A 14,759-nucleotide genomic window follows, 5' to 3' on the forward strand; every position below is an offset into this window, starting at 1 on the left:
ATTGTTTCCTTTTGGCTTCAACTGACTCTGCTGTTCCCACTCCTGCTGGGCAGCAAGCTTCCTTAAAAACATCTTGGTCTAGGCTCAGTGCCATGGCTCACACCTGTAATCCTAGCACTCTGGGAGGTCAAGGCGGGAGGGTGGCTTGAGGCCAGGAGTTCAAGAGCAGCCAGAGCAAGAGTGAGACCCCATCTCTACATAAAACAGGAAAATTAGAGGGAGAGTGGGCATGGGCAATATATATAACCTTAACATTTGTACCCCCATAATATGCTGAAAAAAAAAATAGGAAAATTAGCTGGGGATGGTGGCCCAGTGGTGAGCCCAGGAGTTTGAGGCTGCAGTGAGCTGTGATGACGCCACTGCACTCTAGCCCGGGCAACAGAGCGAGACTGTGTCTCTAAAAAAAAGTTTTGGTCTGATCTCCTGACTTCTCAGTCATGTATTATTACAACACTCTCACTCCGGTCCCTAAGGCATGGTCTGGTCCATTTTAAACCTCAACCTCCCTATATTTTGTTGAAAACTCTCCTCCTACTCAGAGCCAGCTAGAGAGAGTGGAGTGGGGGTGGGCACTGCTCCCTGCAGCTCCTACTCTGCATTCACTCCCCCCTGGGTGGGGAAAGGAAGAGGGAACAGATCACCTCACTGCACAACTCAAAGCTGCAGTCTGTTGGTCGTGACTAGTTCTGCCTGTACTTGTAAGCTTGGGACAGACAGATGGTGGCCTCGACAGGCTCTGCTAAGGCAAGGCTCAGACTGTGGCCCTGGCTTGATCCTCTGGCTGGACTTGCTGGAGGTATCGCTCGCTATTCTTCCCACGTGCTTGCCTCTTTGCCCCATGTCGCAGTGGCCCTGGGAAAGCCTGTGGCTCCCAACCTTCCCTATGATCTGGGACCTGGGGCCACCAGCAGGGTCCTATTTCCATACTTTTAGGGAACCAGGATCCCCAAGGAACAGCTGAAAAACTCTGGAGAATTTGGTAATGTTCTCAACATTGCTATCTTCACAGAAATCCTTCTACTGTCCAGTCTTTTTGGCAGACAGAAAAAGATCTCAGTGGTGTTACATCTTTAACCCCAGCACAGAGTTTGATACATAGTAGGTGCTGTACATTTCTACTGCATAAATGAATAAATGAGGATTGAGCATAATAAGATAGGGGTGCCCACCACCATCACTGCTACCATTTGACATTGTACTGACAATCCCAGCCAATGCAATAGGACAAGAAAAGAAACAAGTACAAAGACTGAAAAGAGAAAAATGATCACTTGCAATCAATGCGATTATCTACCTAGAAAATCCAAAAGACCCGACAGACTAATAATGGACACCCAGTGTGCGGTAGGCAATTTCTAGATGCTTAATATAAGGTGAAAGAACAGCGTTTGTTCTTAAGTGTTCCCATTTTAGTTGGGGAAGTAAGGCCAACAATCCTTAGGGCAAATCCAGGAGGTCCATGAATTTAGGTGGGAAAAAGATTACATCTTTTTTTCATTAATCTCTAACTAAAATTTAACATTTCCTTCAGGTACCAATGTTGGTAACAAACCACAGTTGCTTTAGGAATACCAATAACTTTGTCATTAATGGAAATCATGGGTATTTTCAAATCACAATAATGTTATTGGGGATATCTCAAAGTATAACTTATACTTAGCACTACTTCAAAATTACAGTAGTTATTGAGCCAACTGTTTGTTCTTATAATATGTTAACAAATAACTTCATATATTTATCACAATTTAAAAAGACAAGTCAAAATTGCTTTTTAAGATAACTGGTGTCCTTTATCATATAATGCATTCTGTTTTATGCACTGAAGAACATGACTCTGAGAAGAGGTCCAGGGGCTTACCCAGGCGGCAAAGGCCCCAGCCCCCAGAAAGATTAGGAAGCGCTTTGGAGGAAGGACTTGTCTGGTTTGAGCAATGCCAACACAGTTCTCTTGCAGAGGGAGTGCCTGCCCCTCCCCAGCCTTCACAACTCTTACCAAACGTCAGCCCAGCTTGCTTGAGGATGTGTCAGCCACCAGTGGTCTCCCATGTCCTGCCTTTTGAAATTCACAGAGCATTTTGAGGAAGATGTAAGTAAGCCCTGGGGGGTCTGAGCCTGCTCCTGGGGGGGAACAGCTGGGCCCCGCTGGGGCAGTGGCAGCTGCGGCTTTTCCCAGTGGGAAGAGAGAGGGCTGTCGCTGCTGGTTTTGGTTCCTCTGGGGCAGTGTTCGGCCGCTGCAGTTGACCACTTCCCTTCCTAGGGCAAAAGCCGGATCCTGTTCTAGAAGAATGTGAGAAGAGGGAGAGAGGGAACGAAAGTAGACGCGTTCTCAGCTAGGGACAGGGTAGGGGTTCTGAACGCTGGGATTTCTCAGAAGGACATCTGCCGTCTGGGTCCAGAGACACCTTTCCCAGCAAATCTGATTCGTCCACTGCAGTGACAGCCACAGCACGATATCTGCGCAGGGCTTGGGGACCTGCACGTGATGACGTAGCTACGTGAAAGGGGCATGGCTCATCGCAAGTCCCTTCCCTGATACGCTCGAACGTCTGCTTCATAGCTCAGAATCACGTGGAAGAGTAGAAAGTACGGGCGCGGGCATCAACGAGGCCTGGGTTTGAATCCAGCCTCCTTCCTTTCCCTTGCCGGCTGGGTCAACTTTCATTAATTCAGCAAATGGTCTCTGAGTGCCAGCTACGTGCCAGGCACCGAGAATACAGAGGCGAACAAGACAGGCAGGTTCCGCCTGGCCTCACTGGAGCTTCTCTCTCTAGGCAGGCTCATAAAGACCCGATTGCGACTTGCTGGGCAGGGGCGTGGGAGGGCATCTCTGAGGCGGTGATATTTAAATTGACGCTGAAAGCTGAGGTAGAGCCAAGCATGAAAAGAGAGGGAAAGCCTTTTACGAAGAGGGAGCAGCATGTGCAAAGGGCCTGAGGTGGGGAAGGCTTGCCCTGATAAGAGACCAAAAGGGCCAGAAATACTCAGCCCCTGCAGGGGGGTGAGAGTGGAGACAAGTGAGGCCAGGGAGGAGGGCAGGGGCCAGTGAGAGGGGCCAGAGTTCACACACACGTGAGAGGCCTTGGGAGTCTGAGGCAGGAAAGGGACATAGTTTTTTTTTTTATTATTTATTGTGGTAAAACATACAAACACAAACTTTACCATTTTAGCCATTATGAAGTATACAGTTGGCGGCATTTAGTACAATCACAATGGTGTGCAACCTTCACTACTATCTAGTTCTAGAACTTTTTTGTCATCTCAAAAGGAAACCCGTACCTGTTAAGCAGTTATTCCTCAGTCCCGCCTCCCCCCAGCCCTAAGAACCCACTATCTGCTTCCCATCGCTGCGGACTGCCTGTTCTGCAAGCGCCCTGTACATGGACTGACAGGTTGCGTGATCGCTTGTGTCTGGCTTCTTTTACTTGGCATAATGTTTCCAAGGTTCATCCATGTTGTAGCATGGGTCGCTGCTCCATTCCTTTTTTTTTTTTTTTAAGACAGAATCTCACTGTGTTGCCTGGCTAGAGTGCAGTGGCATCATCATAGCTCACTGCAACCTCAAACTCTGGGGCTTAAGCGATCCTCCTGCCTCAGCCTCTCAAGTAGCTGGAACTACAGGCACGCATCACCATGCCCGGCTAATTTTTTTTCTTTTTGGTATAGACCTGGTCTGTCTGTTGCTTAGGCTGGTCTTAAACTCCTGACTTCAGTCGATCCTCCCACCTCAGCCTCCCAGAGTGCTAGGATTATAGGCGTGAGCCACTGGGCCCTGCCTAAGTACTTCATTCCTTTTATGGCCAAATAATATTCCATTATACAGATATACCACATTTTGTTTATCTTTTCGTCCACTAATATGGTTTGATTTTTAAAAACTCTGAGGCCAGGCATGGTGGCAGGCACACCCCTGTAATCCCAGCACTTTGGGAGGCTGAGGCTGGAGGATCACTTGAGGCCAAGAGTTCGAGGTTACAGTGAGCTATGATGGCACCATGGCACTCTAGTCTGGGTGACAGAGTGAGGCCCTGTCCCTTAAAAATAAATAAATTAAGAAAAAAAGATAACTCTGGTTGCTGGATAGGGATTAGATTATAGAGAAGAAAAAAAATGGAACACAGACTAGAAAATGATGGCTTGGACTAGCCTGTTGGGAGACAGAAGGAAAGGGCGTGGATGCGGGATCCACGTGGGAGACAGAGGGACAGCTGGGAGCTGCGTGTGGACTGGACACGCGGGGGACGGGGAGGCAGGCACCTGAGTGCACAGTGGTGCCTTCCACCGAGCCGGAGAAGCCTGGCAGCGGACCAGGTAGAAGGCCGTCCTGGTTTCTGATGTGTGGTGTGTGTCGTCGAAGAGGAAGCGTCACGCGGGCAGTAGGGTCTGGGTCTGGAGTTTGGCAGAGAGGTGTGGGCGTCCTGGTCCTGGGAACCGGACCGGCCGAGGCCCCTCCTGGAGTGTTGACGAAGGGGCCCAGGCCGGAGCTAGGCGCTGGGCAGTTGAGGAAGAGGCTGCGAAGGAGACGGAGAGAGCAGCCAGGGACGTGGAAGGAAAAACCACCCAGGCGTGTGGCGTCCTGGAAACCAGGGAACCAAGAAAACAGAGGAGCGTCTTGAGGAAGCGGGAGTCTGTGGAGTCTGTGGAGTCAGACGGAAACGGAGGGAAGAGGAGCGGGAGGGAGGGAGTGGAGAAAGACAGGGTAGCACTCGTGGGAGGGCCCGCACCGAGTCCCTCTGGCCCAGCACGGGGACTGGAATGTTCTCACGCCCGCCCAGCCCGCTCTTACTGCCGGCGGCGCTGCCCACACGCGAACACGGGCGACGAGTGGCGCCCCGCGGTGAGGCAGCGCGGGAACTCGCCCGCGCACGCGCGGTGGCTGCGAGCGTGTGCGCGTCGGGTCGCCCGGTTCTCGGGGTCCCTCCTGTCTCCAAGTGGGGGCGACTCAGCCTCGGCAACAGGGGTAGGGCGGGAGACGTTGGAAGCATTTTCTGTGGTGTCAGGGAGCAGAACCCCGAACCGAAGATCCAGCAGCTTCGCCCGTCCCCCTGCTGGCCGCTCGACGCAACTGCGCCCGCCGCCGGCGCCGCGCGGACGGGTGACCCGGTGACCCGGCCTCTGCCCGCTGTGCGAGCCGACTCGGCGACCCGTGCCTGCCTGCCGTGACCTGTGGCGGCAGACGACATGCCCCTGCCCTGGCCAGCGGACCGAGGGCAGCCTGCCCGGCTCCTGGGGCCTCGTCCCTCTGCCTCGCCCCTTCCTGGGGACAAGGCCACGGGGCGCGCCCGGGCAGGGCCGAGCCGAGGATGGAAAGTACCCGGTCCCGATGGGGGTGCTGAGTCACTGCGGCCCTCACCCCGCGCCCCGCTTCCCTATGTGGGCGCCCCGCTTCCCTATGTGGGCCAGGCCGGGGCGGGCAGTCTGCGGCCTTAAGGCCACGTGCGGCCTTCTAGATTCTGAAGTGCGGCCAGGCCTTTTAAATGTGGATTCCGTCAAAAGGCCGCACTTAAAGATCTAAAAGGCCACATGTGGGCTTAAGGCTGCAGGTTCCCCGCCCCTGGACCAGGGCTCCTGTCCTCTCTTGCGCCTTTGCTGGGTCTGGCTGCTGCTCAGCGCCCCTTGCAAGTTCTCTGTCCCGGGCTGGGGCACTCCCCCCGCGCAGGCCAGGCCCGGGTCTGCGCCTGTCCTGGCCCGAGGTCCTCCCCGCAGACAGCCAGTGCCCTGTCTGCCTCAGCTGGTCTCTGTGGTTTGCAACCAGGAAGCCCAGGCCAGGAGCTGGGGGGAGAGGGACAGAGAAGACAGGCCCCTGCTGGTCATGGGCCACCCGCACTGCAGGAGGCAGCTCCCTCTCTCCACCTGTGACAGGCCTGTTCCTGCGTCACCTTCCACCTTGACTGGAAGCTCCCTGAGGCCCTCCAGAAGCAGCTGCCTTGTGGAGCTCCCTGCACGGCCGGCAGAATCGTGTGATTAGGGATCTTGAGATGGAAGATTATTCTGGATTGTCCGAGTAGGTCCTAGAGGGTCAGAGCCAGAGCAGATGTGACATGGGAGCAGATGTCAGGGAGAGACTGGCTGGCTGCCACGCGGGCTTAGCTGCACGGTGTCCTCCAGCCTGTCCTGCAGCTGTCTGTGGCCATATGACTGAATTGTGGTGACAGTATCTCTGACCAAAAAGTGAACCAAGAAAGAGGAAGACATACAATTTAGAAATCAGGGAATTCAAAACAAAAATGAAGGGAGTTCCTGAGATGGTGGTGAGAGGAAATCCTAGGAGAGTCACTGCACGGCAGGCCCAGAGCAGCAACCAGCCCAGATAGTAAGGCTAGTTGTTGCCAAGAGTGATTTTATTGGCCATGCGAGGTGGCTCACGCCTGTAATCCTAGCACTCTGGGAGGCTGAGGTGGGTGGATTGTTTGAGCTCAGGAGTTCGAGACCATCCTGGGCAAGAACGAGACCCTGTTTCTTTCTTTTCTTTCTTTTCTTTCTTTCTTTCTTTCTTTCTTTCTTTCTTTCTTTCTTTCTTTCTTTCTTTCTTTCTTTCTTTCTTTCTTTCTTTCTTCTTTCTTTCTCTCTCTCTTTCCTTTCTTTCTTCCTTTCTTTCTTCCTTCCTTCCTTCCTTCCTTCTTCCTTCCTTCCTTCCTTCCTTCTTCCTTCCTTCTTTCCTTCTTTCTTTCCTCCTTTCTTTCTTTCCTTTCTTTCTTTCCTTTCTTTTCTTTCTTTCTTTCTTTCTTCTTTCTTTCTTTCTTTCTTTCTCTCTCTCTCTTTCTCTCTTTCTTTCTCTCTCTTTCTTTCTTCTTTCTTTCTTTCTTTCTTTCTTTCTTTCTTTCTTTCTTTCTTTCTTTCTTTCTTTCTTCCTTTCCTCCTTTCCTTTCCTTCCTTCCTTCCTTCCTTTTCTTTCTTTTCTTTCTTTCTTTCCTTCCTTCTTTCTTTTCTCTCTCTCTCCCCCTTCCTTCCTTCCTTCCTTCCTTCCTTCCTTCCTTCCTTCCTTCCTTCTTCCTTCCTTCCTTCCTTTCTTTCTTTCTTTCTTTCTTTCTTTCTTTCTTTCTTTCTTTCTTTCCTTTCTTTCTTTCTTTCTTCTTTCTTTCTTTCTTTCTCTCTCTCTCTTTCTCTTTCTTTCTCTCTCTCTCTCTCTTTCTTCTTTCTTTCTTTCTTCTTTCTTTCTTTCTTTCTTTCTTTCTCTTTCTTCCTTTCCTCCTTTCCTTTCCTTCCTTCCTTTTCTTTCTTTCTTTTCTTTCTTTCTTTCCTTCCTTCTTTCTTCTTTCTTTCTTTTCTCTCTCTCTCCCCCTTCCTTCCTTCCTTCCTTCCTTCCTTCCTTCCTTCCTTCCTTCCTTCCTTCCTTCCTTCCTTCCTTCCTTCCTTCCTTCTTTCTCTCTCTCCCCCCTCCCTCCCCCCTTCCTCCCTTCCTTCTTTCTTTCTTCCTTCCTTTCTTTCTTTCTTTCTTTCTCCTTCTCTCTCTCTTTCTTTTCTTTTCTTTTCTTTTCTTTTCTTTTCTTTCTTTCCAGAGTCTCACTCTGTTGCCTGGGTTAGAGTGCCGTGGCATCAGCCTAGCTCACAGCAACCTCAAACTCCTGGGCTCAAGCGATCCTTCTGCCTCAGCCTCCCAAGTAGCTGGGACTACAGGCATGCGCCACCATACCCAGCTAATTTTTTTCTATATATTTTTAGTTGGCCAATTAATTTCTTTCTATTTTTAGTAGAGACGGGGTCTTGCTCTTGCTCAGGCTGGTTTCGAACTCCTGACCTTGAATGATCCACCCACCTCGGCCTCCCTGAGTGCTAGGATTACAGACTTGAAGCGAGACCCTGTTTCTACTGAAAACAAACAAAAAATAGAAATTAGCTGGACAACTAAAAATATATACAAAAAAATTAGCCGGGTATGGTGGCGCACGCCTATAGTCCCAGCTACTCGGGAGGCTGGGGCAGGAGGATTGCTTAAGCCCAGGAGTTTGAAGTTTCTGTGAGCTAGGCTGACATCGCAGCACTATATAGCCCGGGCAAAAGAGGGAGACTTTCTCAAAAACAAAACAAAACAAAAACTTAGTTTAACCCTAATTGTGATGGAGTGACAAATGATGTGAAAAAAAGGCTAAATCATTATCTACCGCAACAAGTAAGTAACATCTGCTATTGATGAATCAAGGTACATTTGCACTAGCAATGTGGGACTCAATCTAGGAAAAATTGAAATGTTTGTGTCTGGGGACCAGAGTAGTATTAAGAGGTGGAATAGACAATTCTGTGCTTTTGTTTTAAGCTTTTAATGATTTTAAGCCTGTATATATATTTTACCTGTTTGAAAAAATGTAATTTCATTAAAAATAAGAAGTAGGCTGGATGTGGTGGCTCACACCTGTAATCCTAGTGCTCTGGGAGGCCAAGGCAGAGGATTGCTTGAGCTGAGGAGTTCGAGACCAGCCTGAGCAAGAGTGAGACCCCATCTCTACTAAAAAAATAGAAAGAAATTAGCTGGACAACTAAAAATATATAGAAAAAAATTAGTGGGGCATGGTGGCACATGCCTATAGTCCCAGCTACTCGGGAGGCTGAGGCAGAAGGATCACTTGACCCCAGGAGTTTGAGGTTGCTGTGAGCTAGGATGACGCCACCGCACTCTAGCCCGGGCAAAAAGTGAGACTCTGTTCGAAAAAAAAAAAAAATTCTAGCTGCTAAAGAAGGGGTGGGGTGAGGGAGAAGCACTTTAAAGCTATCCTCTCATACAGCTGCCCGGTCTGCTGCCAGGTGTGGGCTGGGCTTGGCCACAAAGGTGATTCGTGAATATGTTTCCTGACGAATACTGAGATGCAGATGCTTGAAAGATACCACTGTGGGATATCAGGGAGCAATTTAAGCTCTGTTGAGAAGATGCTTTGTTTCCTATTGTTGCACTAAGTTGGTAGAAAATCCAGAAGCCCATTTGGGTTGCAAGTAACAGAAAACAATTCAAACAGACTTAAACATTGCAGGAACATTGTCACTTAAATGAACTAGCACAGTGGCAGGATAGGCTTCAGGTACAGTTTGATCAGGGTTCTGGCTCCGTTTCTCTGTTCTCTTGGCCCTGCTACTCTCCTTGGGTTGACTTTTGTCCTCAGAGTAGTTTGCCTTCTTGATACAAAATGTAGCAGTCTAGGCTTCACACTGGCATAGCACAACTTCCAGAGGAAAGGGAGCAGCCTTCTGCCCCCACCGCTGCCATTAAAGAATGACCCCAGGCTCCTTAGATTGGACAAAACTGGGTTACCTTTCTAGCCCTGATCAACACTCTGGAATACCAGGTGGGAATACCAGGTGCTAGGTGGCTCGGGCTGGGCTGCCCACCTCTGTGCCCAGGATTAGTGGGGTTAATCCCACCCAAGCTCTGGCCCTACATACCAGGAGAGGGTGGAGTGCGAGTTAGGGAGGACACCGTATTGCCCAAAGTGTCTGCAGCAACTAGCCTAGATTATGTGTGTCTACAACTTGGGGAATATTTCACTGTGGGCAACAGAGCTTCCCAGAGGAGCCCTGAGTGGAAAGGGATGCTCATGCCAGGAACACACCCAGCAACGCCGCACAGAGCTCTGGAGTCGCGCCGCAGCCTGCACTGACAGCTCTCACCGCTCCTCTTCCCTGCACGTCGCCATGGGCTTCCTCAGCCTGAACGCCCGCCCGGATCACCTCCTGGGAGGCCTTTTGTTTTCCAACTATTTCCAGTTTCAGCCTCACAGAAACAACCCCAAAGCCCAAGATGGGTAAAGACTCTGTTCTGGTCCCTCTAAGTCTACACATTTGCCGCTCAATAAATATTTGTCTTTGAAAGAAGGAACTGAGGGTGTGTTGACCTGTAATCAGAAGGCGTGGTTGACCACTCATTGAAACTTGATGTCTGACACATCCAGACGTGTGCACGTATATGCCTATAAATACAAGGAAACAATCTAGAAGAATCTAGAAGAAACTAGGACTGAGGAAGTCTTGGCATCAAAATGGCTCTAAATCAGCACAGCCCCCAGTGATACAGAGCAAAACAAAACAAAATCCTTACTGGTCACCTTTGAGATGACGCTAGGGAACCAACTTGTTTATTTCCAAGACAGGTAACTAAAGGGAGATTCAAGCATTTATCCTGACTTTTCTGTACATGTTATAACTCAGGGTAATCAGCAGACGAAGGCAACCTTCTCTGTATAGAGATTTTTCTAGCTAATAAATGAAGAAAGAACGATACAATGATAGGAACAACAGAACGAAGGGATGATAGCAATGATAGTTTGGGCATTTCGCAATCTCTAATGGGATCAGTGGTGGCTGCTGACCACACACAAACACACATATACACACACACATACACACACAGGCACACATACACACACAGACACACATACACACACAGACACATACACACACACACACACACACACACAGGATGTGACTCCTGCTGGAAGAACACCACTTATCAAATACTGCACCAAAAGGAACCTGCATCTGATCCAGTAAAATCTAGATTTTACTGGTTTACAGAAAATATCAGCACTTAGAGGAGGATGCACCATCCAGAATGTGTCAAACACTAGAACCAAGTTTCTTCAAAAAAGGAGGGAAAGCCTTAAAGACTAAAGAGATTTCAGATAAACATCAACCAATTATGACGTATGCAGCTTACTGGGATCCTCATCCGAACTATAGAAAATTTCCAGATATGTAAAACTATGTGGGACATTTGGACACTGAATTGATATTAGGTGTGACGATGGTATTATAGATCATCATGTAGAGATCCAAACTGAAATATGTACAGATATGAAATTAAGACTTAATTCAGGCTGGGTGTGGTGGCTCACGCCAGTAATCCTAGCACACTGGGAGGCCCAGGCGGGCGGATTGCTCGAGGTCAGGAGTTCAAAACCAGCCTAAGCGAGACCCTGTCTCTACTAAAAATAGAAAGAAACTAAATGACCAACTAAAAACATATATACAAAAAATTAGCCGGGCATGGTGGCGCATGCCTGTAGTCCCAGCTACTCAGGAGGCTGAGGCAGGAGGATTGCTTGAGCCCAGGAGTTTGAGGTTGCTGTGAGCTAGGCTGACGCCACGGCACTCACTCTAGCCTGGGCAACAAAGCGAGACTCTGTCTCAAAAAAAAAAAAAAAAAAAAGGCCGGGCGTGGTGGCTCACGCTTGTAATCCTACACTCTGGGAGTGCTAGGATTACCAAAAAAAAAAGAAAAAGAAAAAAAAGAGACTTAATTCAAAATAACCGTATGGGGGACTAAAGCAGAGATGACGCAAGCGTGGGTCCGCGTTGATGACCGCTGCGGCTCAGTGATGGCTGCACAGGCTTCAGTACTTCTCCATTCGTGTATATATTTGAAATTTTTGAAGAATGGGAAGTTAAAAAACAAATGGACCTGAAGCAATGTGGATGGACGGGAAGCCATTATCCCAAGTGAAGTCACTCAGGGACGGAAAGATGAACACCGCGTGCACTCACAAAAACTACTGTGTCCCCCAAATCTACTGAACTATAAAGAGAAGGACCTACCTTCTTGGATCAACAATTTTACCGCATGGAATTTATTCAACTGAATATGCGTACACCTAAGTGCGGGCCGGGGTATTTATTCCGGCATCACTTAGAGAAGCAAACAAGGGTGAACGACTGAAAAGTTCACCCACAGGGGGCTGGTTAAATAAATTATGGTAAAACCATACAAAGGAATACTCTGTAGTTCTTAAAAAAAAAATAAGGCAGCAATATTTACATATAATATGGAATGACCTTCAAGAATTCATTATTCAGTATAGGTTACTATACTTATTTTTGTTTTTACAGGCGCAGCTGGAAGGCAAGTTAGTATACTTATTTAAAGCAAAATGTAGGAGTATGTAAAAAATGTGTGTAAAGAAAAAAGGATCAACATTTATCCTTATAAATCCACACAACTAGTAAGTTGTCCTTGGGAAGGAAAATGGGGATCTTTCACTGTATATCCTTTTATATTTTCAGAAAAAAATATTTTTTAACCACACGCTTGAACGTTTCCTATATAAAACAATGTAGAAGCCAGAACAAGCCTCCCTGGGTACAGGGTCGCTGCTTTAGCTAAAGCAGGTCGCTGCGAATGAACACACCTGGCAGGGCCCCCGGGCTGGTTTTCGGGGTTGCAGCCGTTCCTTCCCGCACAATCTTAGGGTCCACTGGGGCCTCCCCCTGGGCTCTCATCTCTTTTTGGCCCAACATAGTGGGCCAGGCTGGGAACGTGGCTTGTGACAAAGGACAAGCATTTCCAGGTAATACTGTCAGCTCTATTGGCATAAACAGGCCCGGGCTGTACGTGATTTTTTTCCCCACTTTTCTTTTTTCTATTGTACGCCTGGCTTCACATCTATTTTCAACAAAGTAAGGTAGAATATTCTTTCAATAAGCTTTTTGAAAAATTAGAATCAGGGGCTGAGTTGAAATTAATGAAGCAGAGCTCTGGATGCACAAATACGGGAGGTCTGCGACACAGTAAGCGACGGACACGTGTTTCCACGCCATCTGCCGGGGCGGGACAGGTCACACTCGTGCCGTGAGCGCCGCGCACTCCTGAAAGGTGCAGGAAACCAGAGGGGCAGCCTCATCTGGGCAGAGTGGCTGGGGCGCCAGAGGAGAAGGGAAGGTTTACTTTAATGTTTTAGAGGTTTTGCATTTTTGTTTTAAAATCCTTTTTTAGAGCAATTTTATGTTCACAGCAAAATTGAGAGGAAGGTACAGAGATTTCCCACATACTCTCTGCCTCCTGCCCCGTGTATAGGGATGTTTGGATTTTTAGAAAACAATTTACGGTATTACATCTATAAAAAATTAGTTATAAAGGTTAGATCATGCTAAAAATATTAAGTACCTTGTAATTGATTTGTTGAGACTGTGAAATTATTTTCCCTTCATTTTTCCAGTTGGCTCCATGTTACTTGTAGATCTTTATAGAACGGAATTTCCTAACAGTGCTTTCAGCAAACTAATTATCAGCTACATGGTAATAAGAGGATTTTGGTGTTTTTGGTTGTTGTTGTTGTTACTTTAACTGTTTTACACCTTTCATCCATGCTACCTGGATTTGGTGGTAGAAATGTAGTCAAACAATGATATGATTCCCCCCCAGGCTCCCGGCTGAGAAGCCCAAGCCTTAACCATAGCCCAGCATGGCCACCAGGAGGGGGAATGGCTCTCAGATGCTTCCCATGGGGTCCCTTGTAGACCCGAGAACTAGCATAACTAGCCCAAGGCTACAGATATCCGTCAACTCATTACAGAAATGTGTACACTGCTTATGCAAGAGCTAGCTGGATCAGCACAGTCTGCAGAAATCCTTATAGTTTTGAGCTAGTTTTCCTACTTCTTTGTAACAAATGGCTCCTAAGGAATAGAAAGCTTAAACTGAATCTCACCCATGTGTATTGTTTAGAAATTGTTAACTCAGAAAGTTCCCTATGGCTGGAAGATGTATGATTCATCAAAATGAACACATGTACACAATATAAATACTGTAAGTTATTACCAGTGGGATCTCTGTTACTGTTGGCAAAAAAGCTCCCTCCCGAGAACGCACAACTAGGGCCTGCAGTTTTGTGGCCTAATTTTATGAGCCTTGTACGATTTGACTTTGTACGATCCACGTTGCTTCAGGTCCTTGTACGATCTGAAAAACGTCAAGTGAAGGCTTAAAGATTCTAGGTGGGTACTGCCCCAGTCTACCAGCAGAGGCTAACTCTCATCTCTGGAGGAACTCAACGTCAGTCCCGGCCACAGAGAATCCCCATGGATAAAGATGCAAGGAAAATGGGCAACTCTGTCAAAAATCACGAAACAGGCTGGGCGTGGCAGATCATGCCTATAATCCCAGTGCTTTGGGAGGCTGAGGCAGGAGGATCACTTGAGGCCAGGAGTTCGAGACCAGCCTGGGCAACACAGTGAGATTCCTCTTTCAAAAAAAAAAAGTACACACACACACAGTGCAATTCTCTTTCTATGAAGTTCTAAAAGTTCAAAAATTGCCAAAATTTAACAACACATCATTTAGGGATACACACACAATACAGAAAAGCAAGGAAATGATTAGTCTCAAATTCAAGATAATGGTTAACTCTGGAAGGAGGGAAATAAGCATGTAACTGGGGAGGTACACACGGGGGTCCTAAGATATTAGTAATATTCTACTTCTTAACCCAGCTGATGGGTACATGGGTGTTATATGTATTCTTTAGTATTAAGATACTCCACCAGACACTACAAAGTCAAATGCCACACAAAGTCAAATGCCACACAAAGACTTTTCATTCAACAATGAACCACTGCATACGATGGTGGTCCTTCAAGAAAATACCATATTTTTACTGTAGTTTTTCTATATTTTGGTATGTTTAGGTATACAAACACTCACCATTGCGTTCCAGTTGCCCACAGTATTCAGTACAGTGACGTGCTGTACAGATTTGTGGCCTGGGAGCAACGGGCTGTCCCATCTAGCCTAGCTGTGTGCAGGCCACACCACCTGCATTTGTAGATGCAACTGCAGTGATGTAGTTGCCTAGTGACGCATTCTTCAGAACGTATCCCTGTCACTACGTGACACGTGACTGTATATAGCATATAAAATAAATAACACATAAAATGACAATACACCTTATACATGGAGACACACATTGAAATGTAATTAAATTATACGTGGATACACACCACACTAAGAAACAAAAAAAGTGGCACTAGAACGCTCAATGAAAAACCCTGTTCTCCTAAAG

This window comes from Microcebus murinus, chromosome 22 (genome assembly GCF_040939455.1).
Source record: "Microcebus murinus isolate Inina chromosome 22, M.murinus_Inina_mat1.0, whole genome shotgun sequence".
Taxonomy (NCBI): Eukaryota; Metazoa; Chordata; class Mammalia; order Primates; family Cheirogaleidae; genus Microcebus; species Microcebus murinus.